The following is a 14,215-nucleotide window of genomic DNA, read 5'->3' as shown; positions in this document are numbered from 1 at the left end:
ATTCCCGGCCAGGGCACACAGGAGAAGCGCCCATTTGCTTCTCCACCCCTCCGCCGCGCCTTCCTCTCTGTCTCTCTCTTCCCTTCCCGCAGCCAAGGCTCCATTGGAGCAAAGATGGCCCGTGCGCTGGGGATGGCTCTGTGGCCTCCGCCCCAGGCGCTAGAGTGGCTCTGGTCGCAACATGGCGACGCCCAGGATGGGCAGAGCATCGCCCCCTGGTGGGCGGAGCGTCGCCCCATGGTGGGCGTGCCGGGTGGATCCCGGTCGGGCGCATGCAGGAGTCTGTCTGACTGTCTCTCCCTGTTTCCAGCTTCAGAAATATTAAAAAAAAAAAAAAAAAGATCTGTGGGAGAAATAAACAACATTGAGAACTGAAGACTTATGAAGACACGGTGCCAAAATAGCCAACATGGATACTCAAGTTGCTAAGAACAACAATGGGATGAGAAACTGACCCTCAAATATACGTGAGAGAAGGAAAAGTATAATTTGATAAAAGCATAGTACATACGATAATTTTAATTTTAGAAAAATTTTCAAATAGATTTTGGTAATACAAATTACAGAAAGTGAAGCTTAACCCTTTGAGTGGTATGAACATTCATGTACATCCTCGTGCCTCCTGACCATCCAGAGTACAATTGTACAAAAATTTTTATTTTAAAAATGTGTAAAGCAACATTAAAAAAAGGCAAATGCATGTTCTTCTTGTTTCCTAAATTGGTTATCAAACAAACATGATTTTAAGTTAATAAAACTGTAAGTGGAACTAATTTCGTTTTTTGAAAAAAAAAACTCACTCCCAGGGGTCAGCGAGCATGAAAAAAAACTCACTACTCAAAGGGTTAACAAATCTAAGTATTAGTAGCTATCTTATGTAGCTTATAGCTTCCTTTTCTTTAAAAGAAATAAATTGCTGCCTGACCTGTGGTGGTGCAGAGGATAAAGCATCAACCTGGAATGCTAAGGTCACCAGTTGGAAACCCTGGGCTTGCCTGGTCAGGGCACATACAAAAAGCAACTACTTCAAGTTGATACTTCCCATTCCTCCCCTCCACCCTACTCCCTCTCTCTCTTCTCTCTAAAATCAAAAAATAAAATTTTTTAAAAATTAAAAAAGAAATAAGATGCCAAATTCTTTAAAATAAAGATGCCAATTATACCTTAAAAACAAAATAAAATTTAAACACTACTTCCTCCTATCAGAATCCAAGAGACAAATAGAGAATCTTATGCTAATCAAGAACAACCACCCTGCAAGGGAGATGTTGAGGGAAATACGAGGGAGGGAGGGATGCATTCGGGGTGACACTAGAATCTATGTAAACAAAATAAATTGAAATCAATAAAAAAAAATTTAGGCCCTGGCCGGTTGGCTCGGTGGTAGAGCGTCGGCCTGGCATGCAGAAGTCCTGGGTTCGATTCCCAGCCAGGGCACACAGGAGAAGTGCCCATCTGCTTCTCCACCCCTCCCCCTCTCCTTCCTCTCTGTCTCTCTCTTCCCCTCCCGCAGCGAGGCTCCATTGGAGCAAAGATGGCCCGGGCGCTGGGGATGGCTCCTTGGCCTCTTCCCCAGGTGCTAGAGTGGCTCTGTTCGCAACAGAGCGATGTCCTGGAGGGGCAGAGCGTCGCCCCCTGGTGGGCGTGCCGGGTGGATCTCGGTCAGGCGCATGCGGGAGTCTGTCTATCCCCGTTTCCAGCTTCAGAAAAATACAAAAAATAAAATAAATTTTTTTTTAAAAGAACAACCGCCCTGGCCGGTTGGCTCAGCGGTAGAGCATTAGCCCATCGTGTTGAAGTCCCGGGTTCGATTCCCAGGCAGGGCACACAAAAGAAGCGTCCATCTGCTTCTCTACCCTTCCACCTCCCCTTTCTCTCTGTCTCTCTCTTCCCCTCCAGCAGCCAAGGCTCCACTGGAGCAAAGTTGGCCCCAGGCACTGAAGATGGCTTCATGGCCTCCACCTCAGGCACTAGAATGGCTCTGGTTGCAGAGGAGCAACGCCCCCAGAGGGGCCGAGCATTGCCAACGGTAGACATGCCAGGTGGATCTCGGTCTGGCGCATGGGGGAGTCTGTCTGTCTGCCTCTCCCTCTCCCCCATTCTCACTTCAGAAAAATACAAAAATACGAAAAAAAATTAATAATTTAAAAAAAAAAGAACCATAAATTTTCCCAATGTTGGTAAAGAATAGAGACATCCTAAGATACCTAAATTGATTAGACAAGATTATCTTAAAGGTAAATATAGGAGACAATTTTGAGAAGGATGGTATGTATTCTCAAGAAAAAGTGGCTGTTCTCTGAGCAGATGGTGGTGCAGTGGATAGAGTGTCAACCTAAGACACTGAGGACCCAGGTTCAAAACCCTGAGGTCGCCGGCTTGAGCTTGGGATCACAGACATGACCCCATGGTCGCTGACTTGAGCCCAAAGTTACTGGCTTGAGCAAGCAGTCATTGGTTTGACTGGAGCCACTCGGTCAAGGCACACATGAGAAAGCAATCAATGAAAAATTCAAGTGCTGCAACTACAAGTTGATGTTTCTCATCTCTCTCTTTTCCTGTCTATCTGTCTTTGTCTACCCATCTCTCTTTCTCTTTGTTTCTCTCTTGCTAAAAAAATAAAGATAGAAAGAAAGAAAGAAAGAAAGAAAGAAAGAGAAAAAAGGAAAAAGTAGCCTTTGAAAACTAATGGTAAAACAAAGGCCTGCGATACAGCAGAATTTGAGGATGCCAACCTCAGTTCTCACAGGCGATAGTGAAAAAGCCACCTCTGGGAGAGAAATCCAGTGTTTAGAGGCAGCTTTCATGCCACAAATGTAAATATAAATTCCAGCACTATATGCAATCCCTTCTATTATTTCTATAGAAAACACAGCAAATGAAGTTTTCTGTTTACTACTTAATTAAATCTATAATCTAAGCTGCATCTAAAATGCATCAAATAAAATAAATGCATTAAATAAAATAAATAAAAATAAATAAATCAATAAAAGGTATCACCAAAAAGCAATAAAATATCTATTAAAATATACTAGATCACCCAATCCCGCTTGGTCCTCCTCACCCGCCACCTGTGCACCCAGTCTGCGCAGCCGACCCATTTCTTCTGGTCCGCACGGCCGCCAACTGGCCCGTCCCCCTTCGCAGCCATGGACGCCATCAAGAAGATGAGGATGCTAAAGCTGGACAAGGAGAATGCCACCTACCACACTGAACAGGCCGAGGCCGACAAGAAGCAAGCTGAAGACCACTGCAAGCAGCTGGAGGAGGAACAGCAGGCCCTCCAGAAGAAGCTGAAAGGAACGGAGGATGAGGTGGAAAAGTATACAGAATCAGTAAAGGATGCCCAGGAGAAACTGGAGCTGGCCGAGAAGAAGGCCACTGATGCAGAGGCAGATATGGCCTCCCTGAACTGCCGCATTCAGCTGGTAGAGAAGGAGCTGGACCGGGCACAGGAGCGCCTGGCTACAGCCCTGCAAAAGCTGGAGGAGGCTGAGAAGGCAGCTGATGAGAGTGAGAGAGGAATGAAGGTCATTGAAAACCGAGCCATGAAGGATGAGGAAAAGATGGAGCTGCAGGAGATGCAGCTGAAGGAGGCCAAGCACATTGCCGAGGATTTAGAACGCAAAAATGAGGAGGTGGCCAGGAAGCTGGTGATCCTGGAAGGAGAGCTGGAGCACTCAAAAGAGAGCGCTGAGATGGCTGAGAGCCAAGCCAGGTAGCTGGAGGAGGAACTCCAAACCATGGACCAGGCCCTCAAGTCCCTGATGGCCTCAGAGGAGGAGTATTCCACCAAAGAAGATAAATATGAAGAAGAGATCAAACTGCTGGAGGAGAAGCTAAAGGAGGCCGAAACCAGAGCAGAGTTTGCTGAAAGGTCTGTGGCAAAGTTGGAGAAAACCATCGATGACCTGGAAGAGACCTTGGCCAGTGCCAAGGAGGAGAACGTGGAGATTCACCAGACCCTGCTGGAACTCAACAATCTGTGAAGGTTGGCCCTGCCTCCAGCCAGGCTACAGTTGCCACCCAAACCCAATAAATTCAATGTTACTGACAAAATATATATATATATACTAGATCAATCAGTGTTGTTCATGTGAACCAGGGGTCCCCAAACTTTTTACACAGGGGGCCAGTTCACTGTCCCTCAGACCATGGGAGGGTTGGACTATAAAAAAAACTATGAACAAATTCCTATGCACACTGCACATATCTTATTTTAAAGTAAAAAAACAAAACTGGAACAAATATAATACTTAAAATAATAAAAAACAAGTAGGCCCTGGCCGGTTGGCTCAGCAGTAGAGCGTTGGCCTGGCGTGCGGGGGACCCTGGTTCGATTCCCGGCCAGGGCACATGGGAGAGGCGCCCATTTGCTTCTCCACACCCCCTCCTTCCTCTCTGTCTCTCTCTTCCCCTCCCGCAGCCAAGGCTCCATCGGAGCTGGGATGGCCGGGCGGTGGGGATGGCTCCTTGGCCTCTGCCCCAGGCGCTGGAGTGGCTCTGGTCGCGGCAGGGTGATGCCCCGGAGGGGCAGAGCATCGCTCCCTGGTGGGCAGAGCATCGCCCCTGGTGGGCGTGCTGGGTGGATCCCGGTCGGGCGCATGCGGGAGTCTGTCTGGCTGTCTCTCCCCGTTTCCAGCTTCAGAGAAATACAAAAAAAATAAAAAATAAAAAACAAGTAAATTTAAATCAACAAACTGACCAGTATTTCAATGGGAACTATGGGCCTGCTTTTGGCTAATGAGATGGTCAATGTGCACCTCTCACTGACCAGCAATGAAAGAGGTGCCCCTTCCAGAAGTGTGGCAGGGGCCAGATAAATGGCCTCAGGGGGCCGCATCCAATGGGCCGTAGTTTGGGGACCTCAGATCTAAACCAAAAAAACACACCCAAAAATGTTTTGAGTGACATTTTCTCAATTTCCCAAGAATGGTATATTAGTAGTACTTACGTATTTGTCATATATTTTCTCAAACTGAGTGAAATGAGCCTGTCACCTAGAACACAACTGACAGTACTTATCCCAATGAGAAAATTTCAACTTTCAAGAAAATATTAAAATTTTTTAATTTTTTTATTTTTTTTTACAGAGACAGAGAGAAAGGACAGAGAGAGAGTCAGAGAGAGGGATAGATAGGGACAGACAGATAGGAATGAAGAGAGATGAGAAGCATCAATCATCAGTTTTTCATTGTGGCACTTTAGTTCTTCACTGATTGCTTTCTCATATGTGCCTTGACCGTGGGCCTTCAGCAGACAGAGTAACACCTTGCTCAAGCTAGCGACCTTGGGTTCAAGCTGGTGAGCTTTATGCTCAAGCCAGATGAGCCTGTGCTCAAGCTGACGACCTCGGGGTCTCAAACCTGGGTCCTCCTCATCCCAGTCCAACACTCTATCCACTGTGCCACCGCCTGTTCACGCAAGAAAATATTAAAAATTTTTGAAAATTTGTATCTACCACCAAGAGCTTCACAGCTTTCTAATATGTCAAGATTTTTCTTCCTGTTGATATCAGCGGTAATATCAATGTGATTTTTTCAAATATTGTATAACAAAATGTCAACATTTGGAAAATATACATTATTCAGTGAAGCAGTTTCTCCAACTTGAGATAGCATAGGGACCTGGTTCCCAGGCATGAAAAAATACCAGGTGGTCAGAAAGCAAAATAATGACCAGGTGGCCAGAAAATGTCTAAACCACTGTTCCACATATGCAGTTGATAAAGATTTGACTGCTTAGAACCTTCCTAAGGTGTTGGTAATGAGTAATGCCACCATCTTGTCCCCGTAGTACATTTGGGGAGGCAGCTGCCAAACAACCTAACAGAAATTTCCACCCTCCAACTTTCACAAGCTCGCCTCTTCATGCAAGCCCACCTTTTCACATAATGCAAGCCCCTTTGTCCTCAGCTTATAAATACTACAGCTAAACAGAGCCATCCTCCAAGCCAGTTCTGAGGACCTTCCTTCCTTTCCTCTGTGCTGCCTTCCTTGTGTTCAAGCTTAAGTTTAGTAAAATCTGTCTGGAAATTTCTCTGGGATTTCCTCTTGATTTCTATCTTGGGGAACCCAAGAACTCCACGGCTGGTAACAAAATGATCAATTCATGTGTTACAAAATCATGCATGACTAAATGATCCATTCAAAGTACCAGGATAGAACAATGGGTTTTAATACAACAGAGTACAAAAAGTACACTTTTAAAGTTTCAGATTTGACACTGCAATTAACCCTTGATTTCTTAATTAAAACTATTCATTTCTGGCTCTGGCCGGTTGGCTCAGTGGTAGAGGGTCGGCCTGGCACGCAGAAGTCCCGGGTTCGATTCCCGGCCAGGGCACACAGGAGAAGTGCCCATCTGCTTCTCCACCCCTCCCCCTCTCCTTCCTCTCTGTTGCTCTCTTCCCCTCCCGCAGTGAGGCTCCATTGGAGCAAAGATGGCCAGGGCGCTGGGGATGGCTCCTTGGCCTCTGCCCCAGGCGCTAGAGTGGCTCTGGCCGCAACAGAGCCATGCCCTGGAGGGGCAGAGCGTCGCCCCCTGGTGGGCGTGCCGGGTGGATCCCGGTTGGGCGCATGCGGGAGTCTGTCCGACTGTCTCTCCCCGTTTCCAGCTTCAGAAAAATACAAAAATAATAATAATAAATAAATAAATAAATAAACTATTCATTTCTGGTGTAGTATCCAAGAAGAATATGTACAATTATCTAAAAAAAGCTATGAAAATAGCCCTCCTTTCAACAAACTATAAAAATGATCCCTGAAAGTATAGTCTTAGCCCTCCTTTCTCCAGCAACATACGTATGCGCCACATTACCTTCATACAAATCAACCAAAACAACATATCACAATAGATTGAACGCAGAAGTAAATATGAAAATCCGCCTGCCTATTAAATCAGATTTTTTTGAATCCTCAATAATGTTTAAGAATAAAGGAGGCCTGCCTGACAGGTGGTGATACAGTGGATAAAGTGTCGACCCAGAACACAGAGGTCACCTGTTTGAAACCCCTGAGGTCACTGACTCTGAGCACAGGTTCATCAGCACAGGGTCACTGGCTTGAGCAGGGAATGGTCCACATGATCCCAAAGCTTGTCAGCTTAAGCCCAAAGGTGGCTGGCTTGAGCAAGGGGACACTGGCATGGCCCTGGTCAAGACACATTTGAGAAACTCAATGTACAACTAACAAGAAAGCAATTACAAGTTGATGCTTCTTGCTCTCTCCTCCCTCTCTCAGAAGCAATCAATGCACAACCAAAGTGAAAGTGGAAGCAACTATGAGTTGATGCTTCTCACTCTCTCTCACCTTCTCTCTCCCTTCCTGTCTCTCTCTCTCAAAAAAATATAAAAAATAAAGGGGTCCTGGGTTCTGAGAACTACTGCCATTAGGACATAGGACATTAGGGCTTAATTCAGTCAGAAAGCCTTATAGAGAAAGGCTCTATGAGACTTAGCACAAAGAAATTTACACAGCCCTGCCTGTTTGGCTCAGTGGTAGAGCGTTGGCCTGGCGTGCGGGAGTCCCAGGTTCGATTCCCGGCTGGGGCACACAGGAGAAGCACCCATCTGCTTCTCCATCCCTCCCTCTCTCCTTCCTCTCTGTCTTTCTCTTCCCCTCCCGCAGCCAAGGCTCCATTGGAGTAAAGTTGGCCCAGGCGCTGAGGATGGCTTGGTGGCCTCTGCCTCAGGCGCTAGAATGGCTCTGATTGCAGCAGACCGACACCCCAGATGGGCAGAGCTTCACCCCCTGGTGGGCATGCCAGGTGGATCCCGGTTGGGCACATGCGGGAGTCTGTCTGACTGCCTGCCTCCCCGTTTCCAACTTCAGAAAAATACCAAAAAAAAAAAAAAAAAAAGAAATTTACACATAGGCAGTGGCCAGGTTTAAGTTTCTATAACAGTTGAAGAAAGCTAGATTATAATTCCACTCCTTACTATTTATTAAGACATACAAGGCTTGACCTGTGGTAGTGCAGTGGATAAAGTGTTGACTGGAAACTCTGAGGTCACAGGATCAAAATCCTGGGCTTACCTGGTCAAGGCACATATGGAAGTTGATGCTTCCTGCTCCCTCCCCACCTCTTTCTCTCTTTCTCCTCTCTCTCTCTAAAAATGAATAATATAAAACATTTTTTAAAAAAAGACATATAAGCAAAATTCACCCCTCTTCTTTACTATCTCATTGCTCTAGGATCACTAAGTCACACTTATTTTATTTCTTACATTCTCACTTTCCAGTAGTATCTTGAAAAGCATCCAATTTGTTTCTTCTTAACTAATCCAATTATATAATCATGCAATTGCTCAATCTTAAAATTACTAATTCTAACACAAAATTTCTCAGGTTAGTCCCATACCCCACAATGGCATATCTGTACTAAAGTCCTTTTCAGAAACTAGCTGATTACAAAATGGCATTATTTGATAAGCACTCTCTCCCATTACATTATGTTTGCATAAAAGTGTAAACCAAATGACTATGACACAGACACTATATTAGCATGTAGACTTAACATATTAATTGCTATACATTTTCTTAAGTGTTACAAAACACAGAAGACAATCCAAGCAAATCTTTTTCAGCAAAACTTATAATTAGTAGGAGTTACTTTAAATAAAAAAGCAAAGAAACAAAGTGGCATAAGAGTTTAACCTACCATATCAAACACATGCTCACAGTACTTTTAAAAGCTTTTTCTATGCTAGTTTTCCAGTATTTCCATTTTAGCCGTTTTATAGATAACTAAATGAAAAACATCCTAAATTGAAAGTAAAATTGAGTTCCTCCTGATCAGATGTATTTAACAGAAAATTAAATTGTGTCTTACTTTTCAGTTGTAAGATCCTCAGTGAAGTGTCCTCAACTACTTCTGATTACTAGCCTTATATTAGACAAATAGTTTATCCTCTTGGATCCTCCATTTCTCATCAGTAAATGAAGGCTTGGTCTAGAAAACTACAAGGCCCTTTGTAACTAAAAGTCTGAGTCAATTAAAAATGCTAGAATGAAAAGGAAATATAATATATTTATATTTACATATATATTTAAATGTAAAACTTTTTTTGTGTGTGAGAGAAGCAGGGAGAGAGGGAGAAAGACAGAGAGAGAGAGGAACATGGAGCTGTTCCTGCATGTACCCTCATCTGGGATTGAACCCGCAACCTCTGCACTTCAGGACGACCCTCCAACCAATGGAGCTATACGGCCAGGCCAAACATTCTTCTTTCTTTAGTGCGCGGGGTGGGGGTGGGGGTTTAGAATATAAGAAGCATCAACTGGCATTAACTGTCTTGTGGCACTTCTTTTAGTTGTTCATTGATTGCTTCTCATACATGCCTGGCGGGGAGCGGGGGTGGGGGTGGGGGGGTTGGGGGGCACCTTGGGCTTCAAGCCAGCGACAATGGGATCATGTTCATGATACCAAGCTGCAACCCCTCACTCAAGCCTGTGACCCCACATTCAAGCTGGTGGGCCAGCAATCAAGCCGGCAACCTCCAGGTTTCAAACCTGGGACTTCAGCGTCCCACTGTACCACCACCAACCGGTAGGGCATAAATATAAAACCTTTTTAAATCAAGTTAATTTTTGGCTTTGAGGGGTTGGAGGTTGAGAAAGTTCACATGGAAATGTTAATTCAACAAACACACTCCAGTGGTTCCCATGTAAGTTTCCTATGACTTTTCCTTTCCACCAAAACGAGAAAACACGAGGGCCGGCAAGATTGGGCAGATCTGAAAAGTGAACTGTACAGGCAATCAAGGCCTCAAGGCATCAGCTTGACCTAACTTTACTCCTTTTCCCCTTTCACTCCCATGGCCGAACTACGGGTGACGAAGTCACCTCGGTTCAAAGTCTAGGGCACTTCAGATCCAGCAAGGAATGAACCCAGAAGTCCAAGCGCCCAGAAGCGGCTGCGGCCTGGGGTGAAGGCAGAGCGTCCCGGAGGCTGGGATGGGCTGCTGGCCCAGATGCTCGAACTGCCGTTTCTCACTCGACTCCCAACACCTGATCCTGGGTATCTGGATGCGGGGGCCTGGTCACCAGGCCCCGAAAGAACGAAGCAGTGGGCGGTGGGTGACAGAGTGACAGGTTCAGGGTTCAAGTCTGCTGCCCCTCCGGATCAGCTGTGCCTCGCCTGTCCCGAGACACCAAGAGGGCAGAGCGGGCACCACCTCTGAGACCCCGGCCTTTCTGCCAGCCAGGCGCCACACCGCCGCCCCTCCCCCGCTTCCCGCAGAGCGACCGCGGTCCCCGGAGGAGCTGGGCAGAGGCAGCCCTGAAGAGGGTCCTTACCACAGTGTCCCGCTACCAGAGCCTGTCGCAGCCTCACCTTGCGAAATCAGTCGTATCCGCGGAGCTGAAGCACAGCGGCAGCACCCTTAGGACCCGCAACGCCCCGCCCCCGGCCGCCGCGCAGAACTCTGCGGGGCCAACATGGCTGGTGCCGCCTCTGCCACGTCAAGAGGAGGGGGCGGGGCGTGAGGGCAGGAAAGGGGCGGGACGGAGCCGAGGGGCGGGGCCACCAGCAGAAAACGGAAGAGGAGGTTGTGAATCGGTGAACTCTATGCGGGGAAGGGACTATTAGCTGGAGAGAACCGCAGGAAAAGCAGAGGTGGATGCGGAGCTGAAGTTGCGGGGTGACTGGGTCATGGGACGGAAGGGAACGGTGCTGGACAGGCAGAGCCGGAGCTCAAGAGAGTGAAGCGCCTTCCTCTCCCCTGGGACTCAAGGAGCTCCCACTCCCTGAGGACTCAGAAAGGGTGAGAACTTCTTCCGTGGCCGCTCAGACTGACTCAGCTCACCTAGAGAAATGAAGACATCCTTTTCCAGACTTCCTGTCTTCTAGAGCCCTGCTTAATTTCTAGTCCACAAACATTTCCTCTTAAAAAACAGAGTGAGAAGTTGTTCGTTTGATACAGAATAGTCAGAAGGTAGGAAAATTTTTTCGTAAGTAGAATGGGGACACTGAGACAGCTGATTAAAACTGGCCTCATCCAGTATTGTCACTCTCTTTCCACTCCTCACTTTCAGAACCACATCCTTAAGCATTAAGCCACCAGGACAAATGAGGATATGATCAGCATCAAATCTTGGGAACAAAGCCTCAGGTCTGTTGACCACAGAAACAGAGTTTCAGTCAAACTAGAGATAACATTTAGGCTTCAATTGTGTTTTAGCTCCAGACTCAGAAAAGCAGCAAAATCACCAAGCCAAACCAGGCTGGCATCTGGACCACATGCATTGACCAATAACTTTCCCTACCCTAGCACTGACCAATCAATAGAGACCATGACTCCGACCCTATAACTCATTTTAATTGATCAGCATTTAAAAGCCACACCTGGAAAGTGGAATATTCTATTGAGATCTGTCCCTGAGATCTCCCCTAAAAGTCTTCCCTTAATACAAAGAACCCAGTGCTTGCTCTCAATCTCTCTTTCTCTCTCTTCCCCCTCCAACCTCCCCACCACCTTCTTTCTCCAGGCATGTAACTTTGCTTTCTTTCTCCTAAGCAATAAGGGTTCCCATGAGACCTGCAGCCAGAGGAGCAGCAAGCAGCAGCAGTTCGTACCATGCTAACCCCTTGAATCTGTCTCCAAGGGCCTTTCTTTTGCCTCTGCAACTTTTTTCCTGAGTCCATGCAGCCCAGCTGGCTCACTTCTGCCTTTGTGACTCTCTAGAAGGCCAAGAAGTTCTTTGAGCAGCCTGCTCAATCCTCTCTCTTTTTTTTTAAAGCTTTTATTTATTGATTTTACAGAGAGGAGGGGCAGCAAGAAGTATTAACTCATAGTTGTTTCATTTTAATTGTTCATTGCTTGCTTGTTATATGTGCCTTGACCAGGCAAGCCCAGGGTTTCGAACCAGTGACCTCAGTGTTCTAGGTCGATGCTTTATCCACTGTACTGCGACAGGCTAGATGAAGTATGACTATATAAATTTCTTGAAATTTTATTTGGTCACCACCAGATAGAGTTTTTACTTCTATATTTTCTTTTTGGCTTAATCTGTTCTTTAGTATAAATGAAGCATTTGCCGTTTTTTTCTAACATGGATTGTCTTCCACTCAGATGCTGGCATTCTAAGGCATTGACCAACTATTTTTGGAGTACTCACTAGAAAAAGCAGTACTCAGATTCTGCTAGCTTGAATTTTCAGCATCAACAGTGTATCAAGTCTATCTAGGTAAGATAATATCAGTCTAGTGTTCTAATTTTTTTTGGGGGGGGGTATTTTTCTGAAGTTAGAAACGAGGAGGCAGTCAGACAGACTCCCGCATGCGCCCAACCAAGATCCACCTGGCATGCCCACCAGGGGGCGATGCTCTGCCCATCTGGGGCGTTGCTCTGCCGCAATCAGAGCCATTCTAGCGCCTGAGGCAGAGGCCAAGGAGCCATCCTCAGCACCCGGGCCAACTTTACTCCAATGGAGCCTTGGCTGCGGGAGGGGAAGAGAGAGACAGTGAGGAAGGAGAGGGGGAGGGGTGGAGAAGCAGATGGGTGCTTCTCCTGTGTGCCCTGGCCGGGAATCGAACCCGGGACTCCTGCACACCAGGCCGACGCTCTACCACTGAGCCAACTGGCCAGGGCGTCTAGTGTTCTAATTTTACACACACAATAACTACAGTCATATTAAATAATAAGTAAGGCAAATTAATAAATCATACATGAGCATCACAGAATTATAAACTCAAATAGATCTTAATGATCATTTAGTCCAATCCTTACACATAACAAATGAATGTGAGAATAAGAGAGGTCACATAGCATACCCAAAGTCAGGGTGCTGGAGTCCATTTAAAACTTAGCACACAATTTTTTTTTCAGCAAGAGAGAGAGAGACAGGAAGGGAGAGAAATGAGAAATATATAAACTCATAGCTGTGTCACTTTTCAATTTAGTTGTTCATTGATTGCTTCTCATACATGCCTTGATTGGGGGTCCAGCCCAGCCAATGACTCTTTGCTCAAGCCAGCAACACTGGGCCTAAGCCAGTGACCTTGGGCTTCAAGCCAGTGACCATGAGGTTATGTCTATGATTCCATGCTCAAGCTGGTGAGCCCGCGCTCAAGCTGACAACCTTGAGGTTTCGAACCTGGGTCCTCAGCACCCCAGGTCAACACTCTATCCACTGCGCCACCATTTGGTCAGGTAGCACACAATTTTTATTTCATACTTGTCATTTCTCCTTTAAGTGATGACGAGACATAGCATTAAAATTTTTAGTCTTGCCTGGCCTGTGGTGGCGCAGTGGATAAAGCGTCAACCTGGAAACCTGAGGTCCCCGGTTCAAAACCCCAGGCTTGCCTGGTCAAGGCACATATTGGAGTTGATGCTTCCTGCTCCTCTCCCTGCCTTCTCTCTCTCTCTCTGTCTCTTTCTCTCTCTCTCTCTCCCCCTCTATAAAAAATGAATAAATAAAATTAAAAAAAAATTTTAGTCTTGTTTCAACAGCAATTGTTTCTATTCCTCAGTGCCCCACAAGTAATATACTCCTATACCACTTCATTGGGCCACTCTAACAAACTCTAGAATTATTACTGAGTTCATTTAATCAAACCTTCCGAATGAAATCATTTGATCTACTCTTAAACCATGTATAGTGGTCCAAAGAAATGAAACATAATTCTTTACTGATAGCTTTTTATTCTTTTTGTTGAATGTTTATTTGATTTATAAAGAACATAAAAATGATTAAAACCCATGCAGAAAAGAAGGAAACTCCTACTTTAAAGGAGTAAAATTTCAGTTTTGTTTTGTGTTCTGTAATTAAACTAGACCTTGCTTTGGTTTTCTGCCATCAATTCAGCTGTCTAGTCCTCTTTATGTATCTGGAGCCCAAAGCTTGAGGACAGTGTTCTTAAACAGAGAAGATAAGAGAGTATGGTGACTCAGTGGATAATGCTTTTGCCTAGAATGCTGAGATCACTGGTTCAGAACCCCAAGCTTGCCTGGTCAAGGTACATATGGGAAGCAACTACAAATTGATGCTTCCTGCCCCCCCCTTCTTTCTCTTTCCTCTTTCCAAAATGAATAAATAAACTCTTAAAATAAAATAAAAAAACTTCCCATTTTAAACTGAGAAGTAACTGGAAAGCTTTGGAAATGGGGCACCGCAAGTCGTTCAGAATCCTGGGAATGGTTCTCCCCAAGAATAGGTTAGATGGAATAGTTATTACCATTTTAGAAGTTCAGCTTTCTAACAACCTTTTT

At 45.7% G+C, this 14,215-nt stretch overlaps 1 protein-coding gene and 1 pseudogene across 6 annotated transcripts in view; one reads left to right on the top strand and one right to left on the bottom strand.

The window, feature by feature from the left end:
- The window catches only part of SEC23A (SEC23 homolog A, COPII coat complex component), a 103,199-nt gene that overhangs the window by 86,648 nt on the left and 2,336 nt on the right, over window positions 1-14,215 (bottom strand). For 2 of the 6 annotated variants that reach the window (XM_066277895.1, XM_066277900.1), the window contains exon 1: window positions 10,336-10,480. The exons of 1 other annotated variant lie outside the window; for it this stretch is intronic. The gene's annotated coding sequence lies outside the window, so the exon portion shown is untranslated. Of the gene's footprint in view, window positions 1-8,036; window positions 8,111-10,298; window positions 10,481-14,215 lie in introns of those variants that run through there. 3 more of the 6 variants (XM_066277897.1, XM_066277898.1, XM_066277896.1) reach the window with 3 other exon arrangements.
- LOC136335131 (tropomyosin beta chain pseudogene) lies at window positions 3,128-4,036 on the top strand (annotated as a pseudogene).

Source organism: Saccopteryx bilineata, chromosome 4 (genome assembly GCF_036850765.1).
Source record: "Saccopteryx bilineata isolate mSacBil1 chromosome 4, mSacBil1_pri_phased_curated, whole genome shotgun sequence".
Classification (NCBI taxonomy): Eukaryota; Metazoa; Chordata; class Mammalia; order Chiroptera; family Emballonuridae; genus Saccopteryx; species Saccopteryx bilineata.
This window is presented reverse-complemented; position numbering and strand designations above follow the sequence as displayed.